At 46.7% G+C, this 24,984-nt stretch overlaps 2 protein-coding genes across 2 annotated transcripts in view; both read left to right on the forward strand.

Annotated features, from left to right (window-relative positions):
* Positions 1–24,984, forward strand: part of LOC110255634 (uncharacterized) — a 601,290-nt gene that overhangs the window by 498,871 nt on the left and 77,435 nt on the right. Inside the window, exons 7-9 of the mRNA XM_084979194.1 lie at positions 21,141–21,326; positions 21,983–22,153; positions 22,428–22,606. The gene's annotated coding sequence lies outside the window, so the exon portion shown is untranslated. The remainder of the gene's footprint in view (positions 1–21,140; positions 21,327–21,982; positions 22,154–22,427; positions 22,607–24,984) is intronic.
* DISP1 (dispatched RND transporter family member 1) overlaps positions 1–24,984 on the forward strand; it is a 1,033,384-nt gene that overhangs the window by 99,042 nt on the left and 909,358 nt on the right. The window lies entirely within an intron of this gene.

Here is a 24,984-nt window from a genome sequence, read left to right on the forward strand (position 1 = left end):
CTGAAGCAGATGTGGCCCTATTTCAGGCAGTCTGGGTGAAAGCACTATTAGGTTGTAGTGAGAATTTCTCACTCGCCCTCATGGCTTTGAAATCCAAAATTTATATGAGATCTTCCAGAAGGCTCTTGGATTCTGGCCACAAGGAGCTCTGGAGGGCTACTCTTGAAGCTGTTGTCTGGCACCGAGGGGTTTGGGGACCTGGTGCCATGGAAGAGTTTGCTAGCTTGTCCTAGAGTGTCATGCGTGTGTCCTCTTCATCTATTTGTCTCACCAAATATGGTCAAGTCCTCATTTGTAGAAGTTTCCATGCTAGTCTCTGAGATGCCTCTCCATCTGGGTCACTTGTGCCAGCTCTGTATGTCTTGCCAGGAGGAAATCTGAAGCCATCTCCCTCTCCAGGGAGGTGCATGGCAGTCAAAAAATTGTCACTCGTATCTCCCTGAGTATCTGATCTGAGCACTTGCTCATCCTTCCGACATGAAAGAGTTAATGCAAGTTTTTTGGCACCTATCACACTTTGGGAGCAACTCAGGCCACGAGAGGAGGAGGGCTCGGGTGACGTGGAGGAGTGTATGTGGGCGTTGGGAACGCCAGTCACAGGCTGCTCTTTTGCTCGCTTCCCTTCCCCCACCCTTGGCCTGTGCATGTGCGTGGGAACTTAAATGCACCATAAAACATCCCTAGAGGAACTGGCCTTGTGCTGAAGAAGGCAGCACAGCCCTGAGATGAATGGATTCAGGAGCCTTCTGAGCAGAGGAGAGACAGCACCTAGTATTTATGGGACCGTTAAACTCCCACATGCTCTGGACCTATGAATCTGGAGAAGTGTCATCCAGCTGTCAAGCCCAGATTCTTCCCTAGCATTTCTCAAAGTCCCGGTCCCTCCCAAACACGGATGATGGGACAGAGCCAGAATGGGCTCATTCTGAACTACACCAACATAACTCTCTTCCTAAATGAAAGGATATATTTCTTCTGTGCGAACGATGATATTTTAAAGATAAAACTTGCATTTACTCATTGCTTAAGCAATCCCTACAAGGCTTGAGATCTCCGAGGCTGGAGGATCGCAATGCGGATGGAGAGAAGTAACTTGGACCTACCTGCGGCCAAGTGTAGCAGGACCAGATAAGGAAAAGCAGATGCAGGTTCACTCTTTTCAAAAGACCAGAATCTGAAGCCAGGTTTGTCACGCCTTTTCGTACTTGGGCTTGTTTTTCATCCTTCTGAGCCATGTTCTTCTCCTTCTCTCCATCCATAAAGTGGGAGCATGAATGCCTTTCCTGTTGTTCATTCCCAATGGTCTGGGTTCTTCCACGGTGCCAAGCACCGTGCTGCATGCTGGGGGCGCAATAGTAGACAAGCCGTCTTTGTTCCTGCGGCCATGGGGTTCAGTGGGGAGCAGGAATATTACGCGTGTTGTAAGGTAGGGAGGATCGTGCAGGGAGAACAGAGCCCATGATAGAAACAGAAAACAGGGAGCCCCAACTTACTCTGGAGAGACGGAAGAGCTGCGGACGCGAAGAAGGAATGGGTGACTTTTAGATATTGGAATGTCAGTGACATCCATGCCTAGGGTAGGACAGGTACCGAAACCCAGGAACGGGGAATAGAGCAGAGCCCATTCTTTCCCACGTGGGGTGAGATGGGGAAATTAAACGAAGCAGAGTTTTTAAACTGTTTTGGGATTTGGCAAGGGTCATCCAGACCTCTCACAGCCATGAAGGAAAACCCTTAACCGACCCCGTTCACTTAAATATGCATGCTTCCTTTCAGGTATTCCTGCTAAGTGCTTTTGAGGGTCATTTCTGAGGTGGAAAGGCCATCGAAGCCTAGATCATAATCACAGTATGGATGAAACTCTGGTCCTTGCCTGTCTCTCACATTCCGGATTTCAGGGGCCAGGGGCCAGGAGGGGGGTTCACCGTTGAGGGCACAAGTCAAGACATCAGCGGCCTTTGTATGTCAATGACACTTTTTTGCCACGTGCCAAGTAGGGTTCTAAGCCAGACTTCACGTTCCATGTTCCAGCCCACCTCTCTCAAAGGAAGTGCCCCAAGTGTGCAGACACACCTGTCCAGTTGGGAGGTGCTCTTTGCCCTGAATCTGGGCGAGTATCAGACCCTAAACCCAATCTCACAGTCCCCTTCGCCATACTTTGCTGGGTCTTGTGGATTATCATACATCAACTCCTGAGCATTAGTCTTGACCAGGAAGGAAACAAGCTTACCTTTGCTCAGAGACAGGCTAGAACTACAAGACACATTTTCTGAAAATTGCAGAAGGGGTGTATTTTTTTTCTGGCTCTGCTTCTATGACATCCAAGGAAAGGCTATAGGTATGTAAAGTGGGCTTGACACACATTTTTCTCCTTTGTAAAGGTCCAGATGGTAAGTAATTCAGGCTTTGCAAACCATGTGTGGTCCTTGTCACATATTATTTGTTTATCTTTAAAATCTTTTAAAAATATAAAAAGCTCTCTTAGCCCAACAGCATAGATATTGGCCTCAGTCTGGATCTGACTCGTGGGCTCGAGGTTGCCATTCCTTAATCTAGAGTAGAACTGGATCAGTGCCAGGTGTCTCAACCCAATGAGCCGTCTCTTCCTTAACTCACTTTATCATTAATAATTGTCAAATAGATGCTGTATGCCCAGTAGGGCCCATTTTATGCGCAGTTTACAATGAATAATAGGGTCCTTTTGGAGACTTTTCCTTTTATACTACTTGCATGCTAACACGGTAGCCTGCCACAGTTTTATGAATGATGCTAGCTAGAATTCGTGAGATTCCTGGGTCAGAGACAAAGGATAGTTTATTAATCACAGCAACCGCAGTTGCCAAGGTATGAGCATTTTCGTGCTGTTTCCTCAAGCACAATTTCTCCAGGGTGATGCTGAGAAGACCCGATGATGTGCAGACTCAGATGGGGATGCACTACGGGTGAGGAGCCCTGAGTTCACGGACCTGAACCTTTTATAATGGGCAGGAAGCACACTCGTTCTTTATTCCAGAGAGACACGCTATGCCTTTAGCACAAGGCTGTGAACCAGTCCGCTCTTCGTGCTGGAAGCAGATACCATTTCTACCTTCCAAGACGGTTAATAAACATCCTTGAAAACATGGTCTGAGGTGGGGGGGGTGGGAAGTAGTCATTGCCTTACACAAAGGAGATGGAGGGACACAAAAAATCCATGGAAAACTGTCCTTCAACGGACAAGTATCCGTTCATGCTAATGTGATAGTCCATCAATTTCGGAGAAGCAAAACACCAAATAAGCCATTTCTGGTGTGGAAATGATTTTTTTTTTTTTTTTTTGGCCTATGCCTTGTATTTCTGGCAAAATTCCTTATTTGATATCTAAGGACAGCTCTAAGATCCAAACTTCAGGTTATTTGTTTTTTGGCCACCCCCATGGCACGTGAAATGTCCCCAGCCAGGGGTCGAACCCCACCGCAGCCTTGACACCTCCAGATCCTTAACCTGCTGTGTCATGGAAAACTTTTTCTTTTTTAAAAATATTTATATGAAATAATAGATGTTAACTCACTGTGTAATCATTCAGCAATGTACATCAAAATCATGACACTGAACACATTAAATGTACACAGTGCCGCCTTTCAATTACATCTCAATAAAACTGGGAAAAATATGCTTAAAAAGAAAAGAAAAAATGTGGTTTACCCCTCTCTCTCCTCACCTCCCAGAGAAATGTGTGTGTTTGAAAGAGTTCAAGATGAAGAGGCAGTACTTTGGTCTTGAGGGCAGATGGTCTCACCAGGTGATCTAACCCCACACCCTGGTTCAGATGGTAGAACTCTGATCGTACGCTACTGTATCTAGTCCTGATCAAACTATTGGAAGGATGGCTCAAGGTAATGATGGATTGTGCGGTGCTGGGGATATTTCTGGATGTGTAATAATCACTAAAATTTGTAGACTATTTAGTTACATACATCAAGAAACCATGATTCAAAAAGATACACGTACCCATGTGTTCATTGCAGCACTATTTGTAATAGCCAAGGCATTGAAGCCACCTAAATGTCCATCCACAGAGGACTGGATAAAGAAAATGTGGTCCATATATGCAGTGGAATATTACTCAGCCATAACAAAGAATGAAATGATGCCATTTGCAGCAACAAGGATGGATCTGGAAATTATCATTCTAAATGAAGTTAATCGGCAGTGGAAGACAAACATCACCTGATATCCCTTATATGCTGAATCTAAAAAAAAGGATACAAATGAACTCATTTGCAAGACAGAAACAGACTCACAGACTTCAAAAACAAGCTTACAGTTACCAAAGGGAACAGGCAGAGGGGATGTGGACTGGAGGTCTGGGACTGGCCTGTGCACATGGAGGTGTGTGGAATGGCTGGCCCTTAGGGACCTGCTGTAAAGCACAGGGGACTCTACCCGACATTCTGTGATAATCCAGGTGTGTAAAGAATCTGAAAGAGAACGGATGCGTGTGCACATCTCACGGAATCACTTTGTTGGACAGTGGAAATGATGACAACGTTGTAAATCAACTCGACTTTAATAAAACTTTTAAAATGAAGAAGAAAAGAAAAAGAATCCGGATTCAATGTGAAATTGCAAAGCAGGAAATAAGGTGGTTATGGATGGATGCCCCTTAGATTCCAGTCTAAGGAGATGGTGTCTCTTCCAGACCCGCCGCATCTGACAGGCAGCTGCGCTGGGGCAGACGACCCGTGGCCGTCGGGTGTGGGGCTGGTGCGTGCCTGGGCTGTAGGCTCCTTCCAGCGCTGCCTCACCCTCGTGCTCCCATGAAACATCCCGCCTTCACGGCGTGATCTGCGCTCCATTTTGTTTCTTACGAAGCACAGATTTCCCAATGCTCCTCGGCTTGGCTTTTAGCCTCGTACGCTGGACAGCTGAAGAGTCTTGGTCCTTCTGGCTGCCACTGAAATAAATAAATAACACACGCAGCCTTGGAGAGGGTGTCATCCTGTGTTGATTTTCTTCAGGGAGGGAATCAGTTTTGTCCAAGAAAGAGAACTGACTCAGGACTCAGCTAGAGGGTAACTGTGCCTGCTTTCTTGGCTTATTTCTCATTTCCGTGCTAGCCAATAAAACAGTCTGTGGGTGATGAAAATATTCTAGATCCATGACGCCCCAGCAGGTAGCTGCTAGCCACACCTGGCTACTGAGTCCTTGAAATGCGCTTCGGGCAATTGGGGAAATAAATTGCAAATGAATTAATAATTAACTAGTGATTTCGTTCTAATTAATTTAAATGTAAATAGCTACATGTGGCAGGTGCCTGTCCAAATGGACACCACTGGTCTATGCTTTAAGGTACAGCATTTGGTAATATCTATCCATTTGGAAAGAAGTGTCACATAAAATGACCAGATAACTGGAGGGCTGACTCTAAGCCCGTTAAGGTTACCCTTATGCGTTAACACTCTTTGCTTTGGGAGGGATTAATTAACAAAGCCAAGGGAGCCCGTGGCCTATGAGAAGAAGTTAGAGACAGAGGTTTAAAACCCCATCTTCTCCATCTTCAAGCCTTCATTCTCCCAACTACCTTCCATTCGATGTCTTCTAGAGGCCCCTTAGGAGTCAAGTCCAAGGTTTTCAAACCTCCTTGCTATTATTGCTCCAGCAGGAGAACATTTGATCACACAAAACCATTACCTTTAGAATAGATAAGTCATGGGGTCCTACCGTAGAGCACAGGGAACTGTGTCTGGTCTCGGGTTAGAACATGATGGAAGATAGTATGAAAAAAAAGAAAGAATGTATGTGTATGTATGGCTGGGTCAATTTGTTATACAGCAGAATTTGAAGGAACGTTGTAAATCAACTATAATAAAAACATTTTTTAAAAAGACTTTCATGAGCAAAAAAAAAAAAAAAAAAAAAAAAAAGGAAAAAAGGAGTTCCCGTCATGGCGCAGTGGTTAGCGAATCCGACTAGGAACCATGAGGTTGCGGGTTCGGTCCCTGCCCTTGCTCAGTGGGTTAACGATCCGGCGTTGCCGTGAGCTGTGGTGTAGGTTGCAGACGCAGCTCGGATCCCACGTTGCTGTGGTTCTGGTGTAGGCCGGTGGCTACAGCTCCAATTAGACCCCTAGCCTGGGAACCTCCATGTGCCGCAGGAGCGGCCCAAGAAATAGCAAAAAAAAAAAAAAGAAAAAAAAAGGAAAAAGACTTTCATGAAATGCTCATCTATTGCACAGATAAAACCTGAGATGCAAAACGTGCCATACCTGATCTCCTGTCCCCCTTTCGCTACCCCCCCTTCGGGACTCTGCAGGGAGGTTGGAAAGCGTGATGCCAACAGCACGATTACTGCTAGCAGCTGACTCCACACAACCGTAAACTCAAGTCCAGTGAAATGATGCACTGGCTCTAAGATGCTTGGCCACTAAAGCAAAGGGCACTCGCTTCAGGGCTCTTGTCTTCCCGTTTTCTCCAGATTTGCTTCTGCTTGAAGATTTTCTGCCTCCATTAGTCTTTTTAAAGCTTCTAAAAACAGGACGTAGCCCGTACCCTTTCACATAGCAGGGATTCGGCGTCCTGTCTGCTGTGCCTTTCTCTTGCTTCCCTGCAGATGCAGCCAGTTCCTTAAGAGCAGGAGCTGCTCCATGCACTCCTGTTATAGCCATGGTCCCTTGGGCAGAACGTAAATAACCCTGCAGTCAATATCCATTTGAATGATGGTTCCTGTTGCAAGTTGCTTTGCTGAAAGCTCACTGAATGTCCAGCAGTGTCCTGGTGCTTTGACCAAATACAAAAGGCAGAAAGTAGTCCCCCCGTTGAGGTTGGAGAAACAAGACAGCACAGAGAAACGACTGCCACGGTGCCTCCTAGGTGAGCTCCAGAGGCCACCCTATCAGACCCACAAGAAGAAGTCATGAAGAATTCAGATTCCTGCATCTCATGCCCTGAGCTTCAGACTGGGGAAGGGCCCATAGGAATTCTTTATCAGTTCCTCAATTGGCTTTGTGTACGGGTAACTTCCAAAGCTGGAGAAATAAGTTAGCCATCATTTCTAATAGTTTCAAATATTTAGGTTGACGGCAGTGTCCGATAACCTTGTTGTCTAAGGAGAAGACGGGGCTGCATGATGTCAGGTAGAGGCACCGAGAGGTGGAACAGAACAGGGACCTGCCTGTCAAAGCTGCCGCTCCAACCTCAGAATAGCACCATGGAGCCTCTGATTGCAGTGCCCTCTGCCCCCGTGGGTGACGGGAGAGGGGTTTCACACCCCTGATCAGCTGGCCGCCAGAGAAACCAGTAACCAGCTCAGGGAGCTGGAGTCGCAGGGCGAGGCTGCACTTAGGACCTGCTGCCGGGAGGACAGTGGAAGATGCTGCAGGTGCAGGCAAGCACGGGTCAGCGGCTGTGTTCAGTATCTGTTGCCTCATAAGGAAGTGCCCCAAAACTTAGTGACTTAAAAACCAAACATTTAATATTTTACACAGTTGCTGAAGGACAAGAATCCGGGAACAGCAAAATGAGGTGTTTCTGGCTTAGGGCCTCTTGCAAGTCTGCAGTCAAGATGTTGGTCTCGGATCCAGGCATCGGAAGGCTCAACCTGGGTTAAAGGATTTGCTTCCCTGCTCACTCAGGTGGCCCCTGGCAGAAGGCCTCGGTTCTCTGTGGACTGTTGTCCAAAGACTTCAGCTCTTTGTAATGTGGGCTCGTCCACGGAACCACTCATGACATGGCCTCTCTCTTCTGCAGAGCAGGTGTTGAGAGAGAGATACAGAGACAGAGGCAGAGCAAATGCGAGGAGAGACAGAGATAACGACAGAGAGACAGAGACTCTAAGTAGACATCGGAGGTTCATTTAGAATCTAACCTCAGAAGGGCACACACTCTCACCTCTGTCCTACTCTGCCGGTCACAGACACCGACCCCACAGGAGGAGATGATGCAAAGCTGTGAATACCAGGAGCTAGGGACCCCTGGGAACCTTCTTGGAGTGGCCACTATAGGAATCTCCTGGGGAGGGACGACTGCTAGTAGCTTCTCCTGGGGAGGGACGACCAGAGAAATCCAGACCCTTTAGGGATGAGTTGGGAGGAGAGCCCGAGACGGGAAGGAGAGAGGGCCAGGGGGAGAGTGGCCATCATTGTGGTGTAAGAGACAGAGTCACCTGACGAGGATGCTGGTGAAGGGTCCTCACCCCCACCGCGGTGCCAGCATCTTGTGGCCTTGTCCCGCCTGCTCAGGAGAGGAGATGTGGAATAAACTATAATGGGTCAGGAAGGTTCCAGGCTCCCCATTCAGCCAGAAGAGGCCAATCTCTGCCTGACAGGTGTCTACTCTATAGTCCTGAAAGTTCTGCTCCCCGGGGAGTTAAGGGTCCCTATGGACGCCTTTGCGGTGCCACTGTGTACGTCCTTACAGCACAGGAAGATCTCCTCAGGCCTCTGGGGTGGCCTTTGTGGGAGAAGAACCTGAAAAACATACATGTATGATCCACTTGGCTGTACCCCTGAAACTAACACAACATTGTAAGTCAACTACAGGCCAATAAAATTTAAAATTAAAAAAAAAAAAGGATATGTACTTGCTAGTTTTAGCATTGTGGCAGTTACAGCCTGCCAGATGTCTCGAAGGTCATCAGATGGCACTGCCATTTCAGCAAAGGCCAGGTTCCTACACGAGACTCTGCAGGGATCCTACTCAGATAACAGTGCACTCGACAGCGTGTTTCTTGCTCTCCGGCTACTGAAGATGTTTCTCTCAGGAACTCTCTGAAAGAAGTCTATAGTAATTTTGGAAACTGTCAGTGACACAAACTGCTATGAGAGTAGACATATGAAACTTGACATGTGACAATACAATATGCAAATGAGGACTTACCTGCTGAAACCAACTTGAGCTGTCTTTGATCTCATATCAAAAGCCCCGGAAGGTTTTGCATTTCATTTTCTCTAATCAATGCAGAATGTATTTTGGCATTTTTGGACAAATAGGTTTTTATGCCTTTTCATCGACCCAAGAAACTTTGGGGCCACAACCTCAAACATGAATAAACTACTATGGAGAAGAGCTAAATGTATTGCAATGTATGATCTATAATAAAAAAAAATCTCTATTTTTATTCTATAAATGGTTACATAATACGTATCCTAGAAAATGGTTCAGTTATGTGTAGCTTGTTGATTTGTTCAGCAAATCTTTCCTGAGTGTAAACTGTGTTCTTGTTTGCACTAGATGTTACGAAAACCCTCCAAAGGACGCCACTGCTCTTAGAATTGCAAATTCCCTACCCTGACCTGGAAAACCTTACATAAACCGTTCCTATTCTACTTTGGGGAATCTTTTCCTCTGCCTCTCTCCCCAGCACTCACCATGTGCTAGCCACACTGGCTCTCCTTTTTGTTCTCAGCCTCATCAAACTTCCTCTGATTTCAGATGACTGTCACTCTCTATTCTGCCAGCCCATAAACTTTGTCCCCTATCGCTTCTCATGGCTGACTCCATCATTCGAGGCTCAGCTCCAATTTCCTCCGGGTTCTAAAGAACCCAGTCTAGAGAAATGCCCCTTGCCCAGGGAGTCCGTCAGGGCCACCTGCTCAGCTCCGCTGGAGATGCTCATTATGATCTGAAAGCACCTTGTTTACTTGACTGCCAATTCTCTCTCCTCTCTCTTCAGAGATAATGCCAGCAACGTGAGAGCGGAAAGGGGGCTCCCTTGTCCAAGGCTATATCCCCAGGGCCTGCAATAGTCCTAGTTTAGAAAAAGCATTTAATAAACATTGGTGGAATGCGTACGTAAATAGTGATTATGAGAAAAACATAAAGCCGTAGTAAATGGTAAAAGCTAGGTAAAAATTGTAAAAAGAAGAAAGTACAACTTAGATTAAAAAAATAATAATAGATAAACAAGGTCCAACACTACACGTATACAGTGAATACAACGGTAGATCAGTAGTTTATCCTTTAAAAATACGAATAAATATATATAAACATGCACACGCACACATACAAATGTGAAAGATGCCTAGATTTTCATAAAAGTTACAATTGTGTTTAAGAAATGTTTCCGAAGACATTGTATGAAGGCTCACACTCCAGTCAGTCTGCAAAAAATAAAATTAAAACAAAGAAACCCAGCAGCAAATAAGGAACTTGGACACATTGCAGCTCTGGGGCAGCTTTCCTGGGAATAATTTCCACCATCAAACAACCCAAGAGACACATGCCTGTATGTCTGTTACTCGCAGCTCCTTGCAGTGCGTTAGAACCCAATTCCCGTCCTTCTGCATCACAACATAATTCCCATCGTTTTCCACTAAAGGGGGAGGAGAAAAGCTGTGATGGGAAAGCTCCCTCCCTCAGAATTACTTTCCATTGGTGGACTGGGTGGTAATGAACACGGAACCTGTTTGTAGAAGAATGTTGGGAAAACACGCCCACCCAGGGCGGCTTGTGAAAGAGCGCGTGGGGCAGGTTCCAGCTGGGAGTGTGTCGGGAGGCATCGCTTGCCGGAGATGACAGTGAGGTTTAGGGAGTCCTTCAGTGCAGCGGGTTAAGGATCCCGCGTTGCAGCGGCTGGGCTCAGGTCACTGCTATCGCAGGGGTTTGATCCTTGGTCCAGGAGACTTTCGTATACGGCCGGCAAGGCCAAAAAAAAAACCACAAACAAAACACCAAAAAACCTTATACTTGGTGTAATTTGAGGATATAGCTTCATCCACTTCAATCCATCATCAGGCAGCCAGCTCTCGGGTCTGTAGGTCCAGTCAGGGCTCCCCGGTCCGCGTGGCCAGAGCCGAAGTGACTGTCTCTCTCTCCCCTTCCCACCGGGAACCTCGCCTTTGCTGTCCTCCGTCTCAGTCAAAAATCTCACTAACCACCCAGCTTTTTAAAAAAAGGTTTTATTTTTTGGCTGCACCATGGTATAATGGAAGTCCCTGGGCCAGAGATGGAATCTGAGCCACAGGCGCGACCTACGCCAGATCCTTTAACCCACTGCCCTGGGCCAGGGATCGAACCCACACTTCTGCAGTGACCCGATCCGCTGCAGTAGGATTCTTAACCCACTGCGCCATAGCGGGAACTCCTTCATTAGCCATGATGCTGTTGGATGCAGCACCTTTGGATTCATTTTTTACCTCCTCCTTCCAACTAATCACCAGCTCTTATCAACCCATGTCCTTGCCTTGGTTGACCCGGCCCCTGCTAAAGTCTTCAGCCTTCTTTGGAGAATTTTCCTTTCTGTGGTGAGGGCTCCTGCATGGATGGGCTAATTCCAGCTCCTCAAGGCTTTGATTCACTTTCTCTCTCTTGCCTCCAGGCCTTTGCCTACCCTAGTCCTTCTGCCAGGAACACGCTTCCCTTTGCTAGCCCGCTTTCCTGGAGAAAATGCCCTCATGTTTAAGCTCTTCATGTAAAAGCACCTTTGTCCAGGGCTGTCTTCTGGATGGCTGGACAGTTCAGGCCTCCCAGGATCCCCCTCCCTGACTCCTCCAGGAATCTCGTCCTTCCTCTATAAATGTAACAGGTACAATCCCTTAACCTGTCTCCCCCCAGAGTTTTAGTTGCCACTATTCCTCAGTTCCTGGCCAATGGAAGTCACTCAAGGTGAAAGCTGAATGATAATTAAGAGGACCAGTGCTTTTCCACGTATAATGACCACACCTCTACGTCACGTTTCAGGACACATAATATGCCCCCTGTTTGACATACGGTCTGACAGGCCCAATGTTTGAAGTCAGACTGTCCAGATTATAAAGTAAAAAATAATAGCCCGAGGTGCTGGCAAAGGCATGTTGTTTGAGGAGGGAAGGGTCACAGAAGCAGGGTCTGAGTTTACTGCTCTCCCGTCCCCTCCCACTGCTTCCTGGACTTGTTTAGCTGGCCCTTCGTTGTTTTCTAGCAGGTTAATCAGATCTCAGAGCAAATCATTAGTAAGCCTAACAGATAATGAACGCTGGACAGGGTGTGGAGAAAAGGGAAAATTCCTGTGCTCTTGGTGGGAATGTAAATTGGTACAACCACTGTGGAGAACAGTATAGAGGTTCCTCAGAAAACTAAATATAGAACTGCCGTGTGATCCAGCAATCCCACACCTGGACATGTATCCTGACAAAATTACAATTCAAAAAGATACATGCATCCATATGTTCATTGCAACACCGTTGACAATAGTCAAGACACGGAAACAACCTAAATGCCCATTGACAGAGGAGTGGATTAAGATGATGTGGTAGATACACATGATGGAATACTACTCAGCCATAAAAAAGAATGAAATAATTTGCAGCCACATGGATGCAACCAGAGATCCTCATACTAAGTGAAGCAAGTCAGAAAGGGAAAGACAAATATCATATGATATCACTTATATGCAGAATCTAAAATATGGCACAAATGAACCTGTCTACAGAACAGAAACAGACTCACAGACATGGAGAACAGACTTGAGGTTGCCACAGGAGTTGGGGGGGACGAGTGGGATGGCCTGGGAGTTTGAGGTTAGTGGATGGAAACGCTAACCTTTAGAATGGATAAGCAATGGGGTCCTGCTGTACAGAGTGGGGAAGCGTATCCAGTCTCGGGGGATAGACCGCGACGGAAAAGAACATAAGGAAGGGAATGTATGTACATATGCATGACTGGGTCACTGTGCTGTAGGGCAGAAATTGGCACAACATTGCAAATCAGCTTTAACAACAACAACAAAAACCCCAATGCAAATGCAAAAGAGCAGGCGAGCTAGGGACCTCCTGTCACAGCAGCACGCTTTTCTCACAGGCTCCCACCTACACTTTGCTTCTCTAGCCGAGACTCTGCCTTCACAAGCTCCTCCAGCCCTGCCCAGCTCTTAAAAGTATGTTGTGCCAGGGATGTGGTCCTCAACCACCTCTCTTTTCACAGCACACACTTGCCCCGCGTGGTTCCCTTCACGCCCATGACGTGCCCCCGACTCAGGTTGCCGGCGTCAAGGTCTTCGCCTCTAGCCAGTCGCCTTGGTTGGAGGGACTAGCTAACTGCCTAACAGGTGTGTCCAGCTGGGCATCCACAAAGTACAACGCGTCCAGAAACAAACTGATCCACCTTGCACAGCTGCTTCCTCTTGTCCTGGTTCTGCAATTTCCCAAAATACACTTTAGACTCATGAGAGTTATAAAGGTACATATTTATTAAATGTTACGCCACAGGCCAGACACTACACTCGTCTAAGAGCTTATATTCATTTAATTCTTGAAATATTAAGCACTGGTACAACCCCGCTTTACAGATGGACCACGAACCCACAAAGAGGTAAAGTGACTTGTCCCACAATTAAGTCACCAAAGGCAGAATTCAAATCAAGTTTGGCTTCAGAGTCTGGATATGTAACGCCTGTGACACCCGCCTCTGGAATCGTTAGGTTTTTAAATATTATTTTCTTCCCTGATGAGCAAGATTCTTCAGGACTGGTTTCCTAAGACCAAGCTCTGAAATCCCAGCACCTTGCTCCATGCCTGGTACATAACAGCGTTGACAGAATAAAGAAAGAAAAAAAAAATGCAAGGGCGCAGGAGAATTCGGAAAACCATGAAGGGAAACACAAGTCCCAGAAAATCGGTTATAGAAAAAGCCGTCTCTCCTTCCTCCACTTCCTCTCCAGAAATTGGGAGGATCTTCAGAACCCCCAGAAAAAAGGTGACAAAATATGTCAAAAGAGTGATTGGGGGCAAAGAGTGGAAAGAAGAAGAAACAGGGACAAAGCATGTCCCCCCTCCAAGCACGTCCCTCTCTCCATAGCAGGGACTTCTACTTCTTCAGGCTTTTATTTGTCACATCAAAGCAAAGTCTGGAAGTTCCCATCATGGCTCCGTGTGTTAAGGACCCGACATAGTCTCCATGAGGATGCAGGTTCGATCCCTGGCCTCGCTCAGTGGGTTAAGGATCCCGCCTGGCCACAAACTGTGGTGTAGATGGTGGATGGGGCCTGGATCCCATGTTCTGGGAACTTGCATGTGCCATAGGTGTGGCCCTATAAAGAGAAAACTAATTTTTAATTAAAAAAAAGGCAAAGTCATTTTTAAGTATAGTGGTTAATCTCATCAGGAGGAATAAACTAGTCATGTAATTTTATTTTCACCACAGAAAACCAGATAATCCTAACTAATCCTAACTGAGTTGCCATCACAGTCCAGGCCTTGTGATAGCGGGTTCTAAGCCTGTGGGTACCATTATCAGTCCTACTTTGCAAGTGGAGCACGTGAGGCAAAAAGGATTGTCGAGGAGTTGTCTGGATGACACACCAAATACATGTGGCCCAGAGCGAGTTGAACCCAGGCTGTGTGTCTATGGAGCTTCACCTTGGGGCGTCCATCCTTGGCAGTATTTTCCATTCTGGGAAGAATGGTGGGGAGAGTCATTTCTTGATTGTAATTGTAGGGAAGAGTCTTCCCCATCCACGCTGCCCGCGGCTTCATCGGCAGGCAACACGGAAAGGCGAGATAAGGGGAACCAGCCATAAACCGTAAACACAAAACTCAGGTAAAGCCTGTTCAGCCACTACAGCTGCCATTAATTTCAATAAATATCCAATTAAATTCGTTGACTGGCACCTCATACATCTTAGAGAGAAATGGATCATTTCAAAGAACCCAGAACCCTTCAGAGCCTTGCCGAGTAATGTAATCTTTCAACGTGCTCATGCTCAATATTAATTTTAATTTGCTGAGTAAACCCTGGATAATTTGGGAAAAGGTATGGGACTTGGTTTACAGGTTGCCTTTCCTCTTAAGAGGTTGAAAGTGTAAAAGCAGGGTTGATGAAAATGCACCTTCATTATCAATGTCCTGGCATAAAAGTGCTCATTCCGCAATACCTCAAAGAGCTCAATAGTCATATTTTGATCCGAGCTTGCTTCTGGTTTTAGGTGGTGCTTTGGGATGGTTTATATCAGCAGAGATTAGGCCAACTGTGCAAAGTCTGAAAGGAAAGTCTTCCCTTTTCTGTCCAACTTTTGACCTTAAAGACACAACCTAGGGTCAAATACACCTTTAATCACTTTATTAAACGCTGCCTTTTGTGTTAGATCAGCTGAGGCCAGGAAAACAGCAGCCCTTTGTTATCACCGTAATAGCTATTCTTAGAAATAATATAAGCCTGAAGCTCAGTTCTAAAGTAACTGAGGAATATTCTTCCTTATAATCTCTCACTGCTCCATGACGCTGTTCCCACCCCCACTTTTCTACCTGCATTAGAAGTGCAAGAAGACTTCAGGTTACATGGTGTCACTTAAAAAAAAAAAAATAGGAGTTCCCATTGTGGTGCAGCAGAAACGAATCCGACCAGTATCCATGAGGATGTGGGTTCGATCCCTGGCCTCACTCAGTGGGTTAAGGATCCAGCGTTGCCGTGAGCTGTGGTGTAGGTCACAGACATGGCTTGGATCTGGCATTGCTATGGCTGTGGTGTAGGCTGGCAGCTGTAGCTCTGATTCGACGCCTTGCCTGGGAACTTCTGTGAAGCCCTCAAAACAAACAAACAAACAAAAAAACAAAGAGCAGCCCTAAAAAAGCAAATTAAAAAAAAAAAAAAGACACTAAACATAAGACAGAGCACATAAATTCCGTCCCTTTGAGGTTCTGTACATAAACTTGCCATTTCCCTGTATGTTAATCTTTATTTGGGACCCAGTTCCCTGGAAGCTTCACAAAGCCATTTCCCAGGTCAAGTTCAGCAGGGTCTTCTCTCCCGCCGATCCCGCCACACCCGTTCCTTTGGTTGTGGTTTCGCTGGATGGCACCTTGAGAGTCATAGTTACCCTGCTGTTTACACGCTTACCTACCCTTTGAGGTCATTCAGTTAGAACGGTTTTCATGTTGTGACTTTGATTTTTTAAAGTCATGTTTTTTTAAAAGGTCAGAAAACAAAATAAACCACCCTGAGTGAAGAAAAGTCTTTGTTCTTCTCTTCCTCTTGCTTTGTTGTTGTTGTTGCTATTTGTGTGTGTGTGTGTGTGTGTGTGTGTGTGTGTGTGTGTGTGTGTGTGTGTGTGTTTAGTTCCTGGAGCCCCATGGAGAAATTGAAATGAAATGCTTGGGTAGAAATGCAACAATTGCAAGGAAGGTTAAACTTGGGGGACATTTTTGGTGGATGCTCGGTGCTCTCTCTGTCCTGTCCATTGCCCCGTGTGCTGTGGGGGCTTAAAGTCCAGGGAGTGCATTTCCCAGGCTGCTGGGGCATCAGTTCCACCCGTGAGAGGTGTTTGCCTGAGACACAGGAAATGGAAGAGGGGCGGGTGGCACTATAGGCGGATCGGGGAGGGGTCTGCAGATGAGGTCCAGGCCTCCTGAGAATCACCCACTTTGCCGAGCTGCAATCCTGGACCCTCAGTGTCTCTGGGCACGGCTAAGGATCAGCTCCATCGGTGGCCTGAAGAGCGGTGGCATGGCCTCAGAGCCCCGCTACCCTGCCCCCTGGGTACCTAGAGAGCAGGTATCTTTGCTTCCGCCCTCCAGCCTCCAGAGGTGTGACAACCTCTCACATCCCGAGTTAAACTTCTCCACTTCCAAACACTGACATTCATTTCTGGCTTTCTGACAGAACCCTAGCTAATAGCACATTCCACCAATTTCTTAGTATCTATAGCAAAACTCATTGTGAGAACATCCTTTAGAAAGAACCATTCAGTACGTACAAGAAGGAGTACAAAGAGATTGTGTTATGCCCAAGGAAAATAATGTAAACATCCATAGTGAATTGCTAACTCTAACTTTTTATTTAGATGAAGGGTTTAAAAGAGATGTTATGTGTCTTACATGGAGGGGAAAAAAGACCTAATTTCAATTGAATCGAACCCTTTCTCGGTACCAAAGTTTTTCATCTCTTTCTGAATTTCTCTGCTTTTGGGTGTTGCTATTTGTTGTTACTGTTCAAATATTTCCATGGTAGCTTATTATATGACGCTAGTTAACAGTTTAACAAAGTTTAACGATTCTTTAAATGAATGAATGGATGAAAGCTGATGTGTTTCAAAAACTAAAAGCATTTTACAGCTTCTTCTAGCTTTTCCAGTCTTAGTTCACTGGGACATCCAGGAACTCCTAACCAACCTGCGGATTAGTGGTAGCTTCTCATCTTTAATTAGAAGATCGCCGTATCTTCGTTCCATCTTTCTTCTATTAACTTGCGCATTCATTTTTGAAGCACGCTGATGATGTGCAGACACTGTACCAGGAAAAGGAGACGAACTAGTGAGTCAGGTGCAGTTTCTGTCTTCCAGGACTTCAGAGTCCAGGGCACTTGAACACAAAGAATAAAATAGCACACCACGGAATACCGTGTGGGAGAGAACAGATCCATAATTCCTGATCTCACGTGCCGGCAGCCAGGGGAGGTTTTGGAATAAAGCATTCTTTTCGGATTTAGAGAGATAATCTGGGAACTAGTATTTTTTAATACTCGCATTGGGGTCTGAAGCAGTACTCACTCCAAAGCCACACATAACAATTTTTCTCCATCAAAATGTATGACTATTCTCACGAAATGAGATAAACTTGCCCTAGATGTAACATGAAAAAGTTTGGTTTCAGAGCTTTTTGTATTTTCTGCTTAAGGATACGGTGTTTGGGGTCTGTGTAACTCATCGCAAGGTTGTGCAAAGAAAAAGGAGGACAAGCTGTTCCTGCTGTGGCTCAGCAGTTTACAAACCCAACTAGTATCCATGAGGATGCAGGTTCAATCCCTGGCCTCACTCAGTGAGTGAAGGATCCAGTGTTGCAGTGAGCTGTGGTGTAGGTCACAGACACAGCTCGGATCTGGCGTTGCTGTGGCTGTGGTGTAGGCCGGCAGCCGTCACTCCGATTCGATCCCTAGCCTGGGAACTTCCATATGCTGCAGGTGCAGCCCTAAAAAGAAAAAAGAACCAGATAGGGAGTTCCCGTCATGGCGTAGTGGTTAACGAATCCGCCTAGGAACCATGAGCTTGAGGGTTCAATCCCTGCCCTTGCTCAGTGGGTTAAGGACCCCCGGCATTGCCATGAGCTGTGGTGTAGGTTGCAGATGCGGCTCGGATCCTGCGTTGCTGTGGCTCTGGCATAGGCTGGCGGCTATAGCTCCAATTCGACCCCTAGCCTGGAACCTCCGTATGCAGCGGGAGTGGCCCTAGAAAAGGCAAAAAGACCCCCCCCCCAAAAAAAAAGACCTGAGGGTCTTGTTTGCAACATTTCGTATAATCCTCACAATAGCCCAAACAGGTTAGAATTGCTGTCCCGACTTTATGGATGCGGGAATTCAGCTGGACAGAAACAAAGCTACTTTACCTGTGCTGCTCATCTAGGGAAACAACCTGGGATTTGAACCCATGCCTGTTGGACTCCCGAACTCTTTTTTTTTTTTTTTCTTTTTCTTTCTTTTTTATGGCCATAGCTGTGGCATATGGAAGTTCCTGGGTTAGGGGCTGAATCAGAACTGCAGCCACCGGCCTGCATCACAGCCACAGCAACGTCAGATCCGAGCTGCATCTGCAACCTACACCACAGCTTGTTGCTATGCCAGATGCTTAACCCACTGAACAAGGCCAGGGATTGATCCCACATCCTCGTGGATGGATACTAGTCAGTTCTTAACTAGCTAGTAACACTGCTGAGCCACAACAGGAACTCCCTCCTACTTTAAATGCCACATTTATTTTCAGTCTCCAGTCTAACCAAAAACCAAGGACCAAAATACAGAAGGGATTTGTTTGCTTTGCCAGTTGGCCTTGTTCCATGGTCATTTGGCCAGTGCATCTCAAATGCATGGTCTTCTCAGATTTCAACAGCAGCAAGGCACAGGCAAACCTCAAACAGCAAATGTTTCTCAAACCACTGCTCGCTAGTATCCCATTGGCTGAGGCAAGTCCCCTGGTCAGTGGGAGCCCAGGATGGAGCTGCAGACTCTGCTCCTCCATCGCATCGCAGGGCCTGGAGCGGGGCAGAACACAAGTGATGACTTTATTTCCCATCCCTCAAACTCATGTCTCTCAGACTAGAGGAAGCGAGGCAGTGGCAGAGCTGGGCCTCCTCCAGGGTTCCAGCTCCGGAGGTCGCCAATGGTCCACACGCCCTGCAGGCTCACTCTTGCGGGAACTTGGTCTCTGAGCAGAGAAGGGTCAGGGAAAGTCTGGTGGAAGATGCGTGAGCAGGACCTCTCATGTGGCTGCCAAGGTTCCAGGCCGACCACAATGAGGCCAGCAGAGGGGACAAGCAGGTGGCTGAAGGCCTTCAAGGTCAGAGTCAGACACTTGGGCTTTGGTGGGCCAGGAAATCTCCAGGCCCAGGACTAGGTCTGACATATTCCTGTGCCCAGAATAGGCAACTGATGAGACTGTGTTAGGGTAAGTGAAGCCGCGAATGTAAGTAACGCACAGGTGTTTCTGCTTCACAAAATCCTACTTGAAAAATATAAAACATTTTTATTTTAAATAACTAAGTAAAAAAGAGGGGCTCTAAATATAAAGTTTACAGATATGAATAAAACTACCCTTGTCCTATCATATAACAACTCTTCAATAAATTTTGCAATGTAATTTTTGTAATTGAAGTATAGTTGATTTAAATGTTGGGCTAGTTTCTGGTGTACAGCAAAGTGATGTGTGTATATATATATTCTTTTCTACATTCTTTTCCATGTGGTTAATTACAAGATATTGAATATAGCTCCCTGTACACAACGGATGTTTTGTTTATCCATTCTGTAAACAACAGTGCAATGTAATTCTTTGTTCTTACTTTGAATCTCTGCTGTCTAGCGCAGACAACTCTACCCAATATTCTGTGATCATCTATGTGGGAAAAGAATCTGAAAGGGAATGGGTGTGTGTATATGCAGAATTGAATCACTTTGTCATTCACAATATCGTAAATCAACTAGACTTCAATACAACGTGAAAAATACATTAAAAAAAAGTGGCGTTCCCATCATGGCTAGAGTTCGCATCGTGGCTCAGTAGGAACGAAAGTGCCTGGTATCCATGACCATGTGGGTTCCATCTGTGGCTTTGCTCAGTGGGTTAAGGATCCGGCATGGCCGTGAGCTGTGGCGTAGGTCGCAGATGCAGATCGAATCAAATCTGGTGTTGCTGTGGCCGTGATGTAGGCGGGTGGCTGCAGCTCCCATTCGACCCCTAGCCTGGGAACCTCCATATGCTGCAGGTGCAGCCCTAAAAAGCAAAAAATATATATATGTATTTTAATATACAATAATTCATATTATATATTAAATATATGACCCATGTTTATATATGCATATATATTTGTGTATAAAATATGTACGCATATATATTTACATATTAAAATGTAAATTTGGGGGGTTGACTTTCTTTTCTCCACAAAAAGCCAACTGAGTCCCTTGTATCACCTTACGCTTCCTTCCTCCCCATTTACTGAGTTTAAAGGGGCACAGGCAAATAATTACAAAATAATACCAAATAATTACGTAACATACCAAGACCCCAATTAGCTAAAGACTGTTTTTTAAACAAAACATCTTTTAAATAGAGCCATTCAGCACTCAAGTTACCCAAACACGTCATGGGTGACCGTTGAGTGTCCCAGTGACCCGGCACATGGATAAGGGCCCTAGGATAGCTGTGACTCCCGAGAGCAGCAGCACAAGCAAAGCCAAAAGGACCAGGCTCTACAAACTTCTCCTCCGCACGCAGCCTCCAGATCGGGCCCAGCCCCCGACGACACAGCAGAAGACACCAGGGTTGTGTGTCTGGCCTTTGCCCCCAACCCCAGCTGGTGGCTCCCCCCTGACCCTGGTTAAAGGGAGGCGCTAAACACCCAGAGCTGTGAACACCATGTGCCAAGGACATTACATGTCACGTCAGAATGAGAATTCGGGGGTGCAGCTAAAGTTACAGGAAGCAGCACTGAGTTGTACTCTGGTGACATGCTCCTTGTGGCCGAAGGTCTGAATGATGTGACAGCCACCTGCCACCATGTCCCTGGCTGGGACCACAGATGTGCTGTTTGCCAGACAGAGGTGGTGAAGGCCAGGACATCACAGACGTGACCAATAGGAGAGAGGGCTTGCAGGCTGTCACGATTTGGGCTGTAAAGATGCCCATCTCCTGGCAGACGTGCAGGCCCAGCCAGGGGGCCTTGAGATGCACCGGCTCAAGCTCATGTCGGGGTCTTTTTCCTGTAGTTATTTATTTTTTTGAGAAGCATGGTCCAGATGGACCCCAGCAGCCTGAAGAGCAGCCCACCAGAAACATGCCTGTGGCCGGGCCCTGGAGCAGCACACCCAGCGCCCCCAAGTCTTGCATCTGACTGGCACCACCTGCACCACCTACTCCAATGACAGACCCCTCGAGACCAAACCTCCTGATGGGTAAGACATCCAGGCTTCACGGGAGGGGAGGGGAGGTAGTTTAGTTCACCAGGAGTTTGGAATTCCTCAGAGCGCTTTCTTTGGGCCTCTCCTTTATTATTATTATTTTACTGAAGTAAGTTGATTTTCAGTGCAGTGCCCATTTCTGCTGTACAGCAAAGTGACCCAGTCATGCATATATATAGATTATTTTTCTCATGCTATCTTCCATCATGTTCTATCCCCAGAGACTGGATAGAGGTCCCTGTGCTGCACAGTCCAGCCTCACACTCGCCGTCTGTTTTCCCCCAGCAGCGGCCCAGCAGGAAGCAGCGCAGGCGGCCCAGGCCGGCGCTTACCCAGGGAGGAAGGAGGCAGATTGTGCTCCATGCCATCTGCTAGAATGTCACTCTGTTCTTTTCAAGGGGGCCTCCTTAAACCCCGCTCTTCCATATGATTTTTGGTGTAAACATGCACTGAACGTCCCGAGGAGCATCTTACACGCGGAAAGATACAGGAGCTAACAGAATGCAGAGGCAGGGCCTCCTTCCTGAGGAGACATAAAACCCGCATCTCCAGTCCCAGCTGCGGGGTCTTGGGTGTGTTACTTCCACACTCTGTGCCTCATTTTCCTCGTGTGTAAGAAATGAAAAGCTTTTTTTTTTTTTTTTCCACAGTATATATAAGTTCCCAGGACCATAGCAATGCTGGACCCTGGCCACAGCTCACAGCAACGCCAGATCCTTAGCCCACTGAGCGAGGCCAGGGATCAAACCAGCATCCTCACGGATGCCAGTCAGATTCACTTCTGCTGAGCCATGATGGAAACTCCAAGAAAAGTCTCTGAAGTAAGTTTAGAAATGTCCTGCTTTGAACCTGGGTTAGATGTCGATTCCTGTACAAGAGGGGTCGAGGTGGGGGCGGGGGGATGCTAAGAGAGCTGACCAGGGATGCGGCTGAGCATCCTGTGCTCCGGCAGCCCCCTTGCAGCAAAGAATTCTCTTGCCCAGATGGCATTCAGGCCAATATTCAGAAACGGCCTTAAAGTAACCTACTCAACAGAAATAGCTGGGAAAAATAACAGAATTTCCAGTAGGGAAAAGAAGCTTTTTCTGTTCAAAGGGAAGTTCGGTGAGGATAAACATGCAGCCTGAGGAACTCAGGAGTCAGGCTTTTTGCTGATACGGAATTCTGAGCTTTCCTTCCGGGCCGATGTTTTGGAGGCAGGATATTCAAGCGCCGAGGAAAAGAGAACAGAAGAACCAGAGGAATGATAAGCTCATCCATTTAACCCTAAAAAGGTAAAAATGCTTACTTCTGTGATTGAAAAAAACAACAACTGACAACTAAGAAGCAATCATTTCTAGAGCTTTTAGACACCAAGTTGGTTAGAACTCTCAAAGCCGTCTTGGGATAACTCCGACACTAAGCCAAAGACCGAGCTGAAGTTAACCTTCCACTTTTCTTGTTCTTATTAAAATACTAACTGTATGCTCTAGAAAAGGAAGCAGAGAGCTTTAAGAAGGAACTTTGAAATAAAAACAAGCATTGGCAAAACAGCTACTTTACTTACATATCTTTATGAACAACTGATTTTTAATAAATTTAGAAAACCAATATCACTAGTATGAGAGCTATCCAGGTGGTTGCCACTGGGTTTTTAAATATCTGAGCGAAAGACATTTAGGATAGTTTAGGTTATTGTTCAGGAAATTTCTCTCCTCTCTGACTAAGGGTGGCATGTAATCTCCCGCCCATTAAGGCTGGGCTGACCATGTGACTCTTTGACCAAGGGACATATGCAGTCGGGACCCCAGCAGAGGCCCGAGAAATGCTTCTGTAATTCGTTTTGTCTTGTGTCCTTGAGAGATGCAGCATGAGAAGACGCCTCAGAGGCTGCTGCCCTTCCCATTTGGGGCAAGAAAATACAGGTAGAGCCACTGAACGCCCTCTCCAGCCTGGAGCTATCCTGCAGCCCCTGGCAGGGCCACCCAGCCTAAGTGAGCTCAGATCAACCAAAGCACCCTACGTCTGCACACCTGTGAACTTGATAATAAATGCTGGTTATTAAAACGCACGAAGTTTGGGGATGGTTAGTTACACAATATCATAGTGGCTATAGCAACAATAGATCAGCAAGTTTTTATGATTTGGGTTTTAAATGAGTTCACTACAAATGGGATTCTAAAGAGCAAATGGGGCATTTCTCTTCCCCGCCAGGGATAATAAGGATGAGTTCTATGTACTGAGTTGCTGACTGAAATATATGTTTGGTAGAACATGGAATTGGCTGCACGAGGGCAGACTTCTAGGAGGGTCCATTTCTACAAGGTGCAGACATGTCTTTCAAATCATTTTCAGGCATTTGACTAAGAGTGGCCTTTCTAAAGAACCGCTCTTGGCTGCGTGTGGGGCTTGGAGAGAAACTAAGCTCCGAGTTAGGAAACCATCCCGGCTGCAGCACTGTTCTTTGCCTCTGGGGAAAAGCCCGTGGCTTCATTGTTTCAATTCTTCGAATTTCCAGGAAGGTTTCTTCCATTTGGCTTGTGAGCTTGGGGATGGAGAGCAGAGAGGGACAGAGCAGCCTTACAGAGGCAACCGCTGAGCTGCTTAAACAAAGGTTGTTGACTCTTTGCAATCAAAACTCTCGTTTGCATAAAATGAGGAATCATTAAATCTCCTCTGAATTGTGATCACTCCTAATAGAATTGAATTGCAACATTCAGGTCAGTGGCTGGAGTGCAAAGGCAATTTCTTCTAGAAAGGTTTTTAAATGAATTTTTCTCCTTATTCACAGGAGGCTGAGGCTAGAACCCAGCGTGAACGAATATTAGGTGAACATGTGTGAGATTCTGGACAAGTGCATTGGCATGGGTTCCGCAAGCTGGGGAAGGTTTCTAGCTGAGTTTAGATTATTCAGCTGTCCACTGGCGAATCTGAATGTGTGGGAGACGCAGAAGGGCTGTGTTACAAGCTAGAACTTTCACTTTAGTCAGGGCCTTTTTCACATTAGCATGAGGTGGACAAAAGGAGCCCGAGAAATAACAGAGTACAGCTGAAGTTAGCAGAATCAGAGAATGCTAGAACTTACGGCCATCTGAGAGGCCAGCAAAACGGGCCCAACCTGTCACATTAAGGACATGGAACCCTTCAGGAAGGCGGAGATCTACCCAAGGCTGTGCAGACAGTAATTTCCAGAGGCAGGTTCCCTGATTCCTAATTCTAGGTATTTCCCAGGTTAAAGGCAGCCTGTGGGAGTGAAAGTTCCTGAACACAGAAACATCAATGACGGCCCTATGTCCACAGAGGGGTGACTTCGTGGCCTTGCACGGCAGCCCTAGTGGACGCCTCTGCTTTGCTGCGGCATCGGGGCTCTGCGGAGGGAGAGGACCCCCTGGGGGCCGCCTTTCCCATTGGGCGGGCTTGGGGGCCCCTGGCAGAGTTCCCGTTTCCCGCCGATCTGTGGTGACCAGGCTGCCCTGGGTGCCCGTGGCCTGGCCACACGGTCCTATCTGTGGGCGTAGTGCGGCTGCGCAGGGCGCGAGGGGAGGTCAGTGGCTCCTGGCAGGTGCGGGTTACATAAGCCTCCTGCCAGGCGCCCGAGCGGAAAGGCTGGCCCCGCGCTTGCGAGGGAAGAGAACACGCCGCGGGCAGAGTGCGGCTGGGGTGCAAAGGCCTG

Source organism: Sus scrofa, chromosome 10, assembly GCF_054392235.1.
Source record: "Sus scrofa isolate SSC_HxYL_T2T_F1_AM1 chromosome 10, Sscrofa_HxYL_maternal_Yorkshire_Landrace_v2.0, whole genome shotgun sequence".
Taxonomy (NCBI): domain Eukaryota; kingdom Metazoa; phylum Chordata; class Mammalia; order Artiodactyla; family Suidae; genus Sus; species Sus scrofa.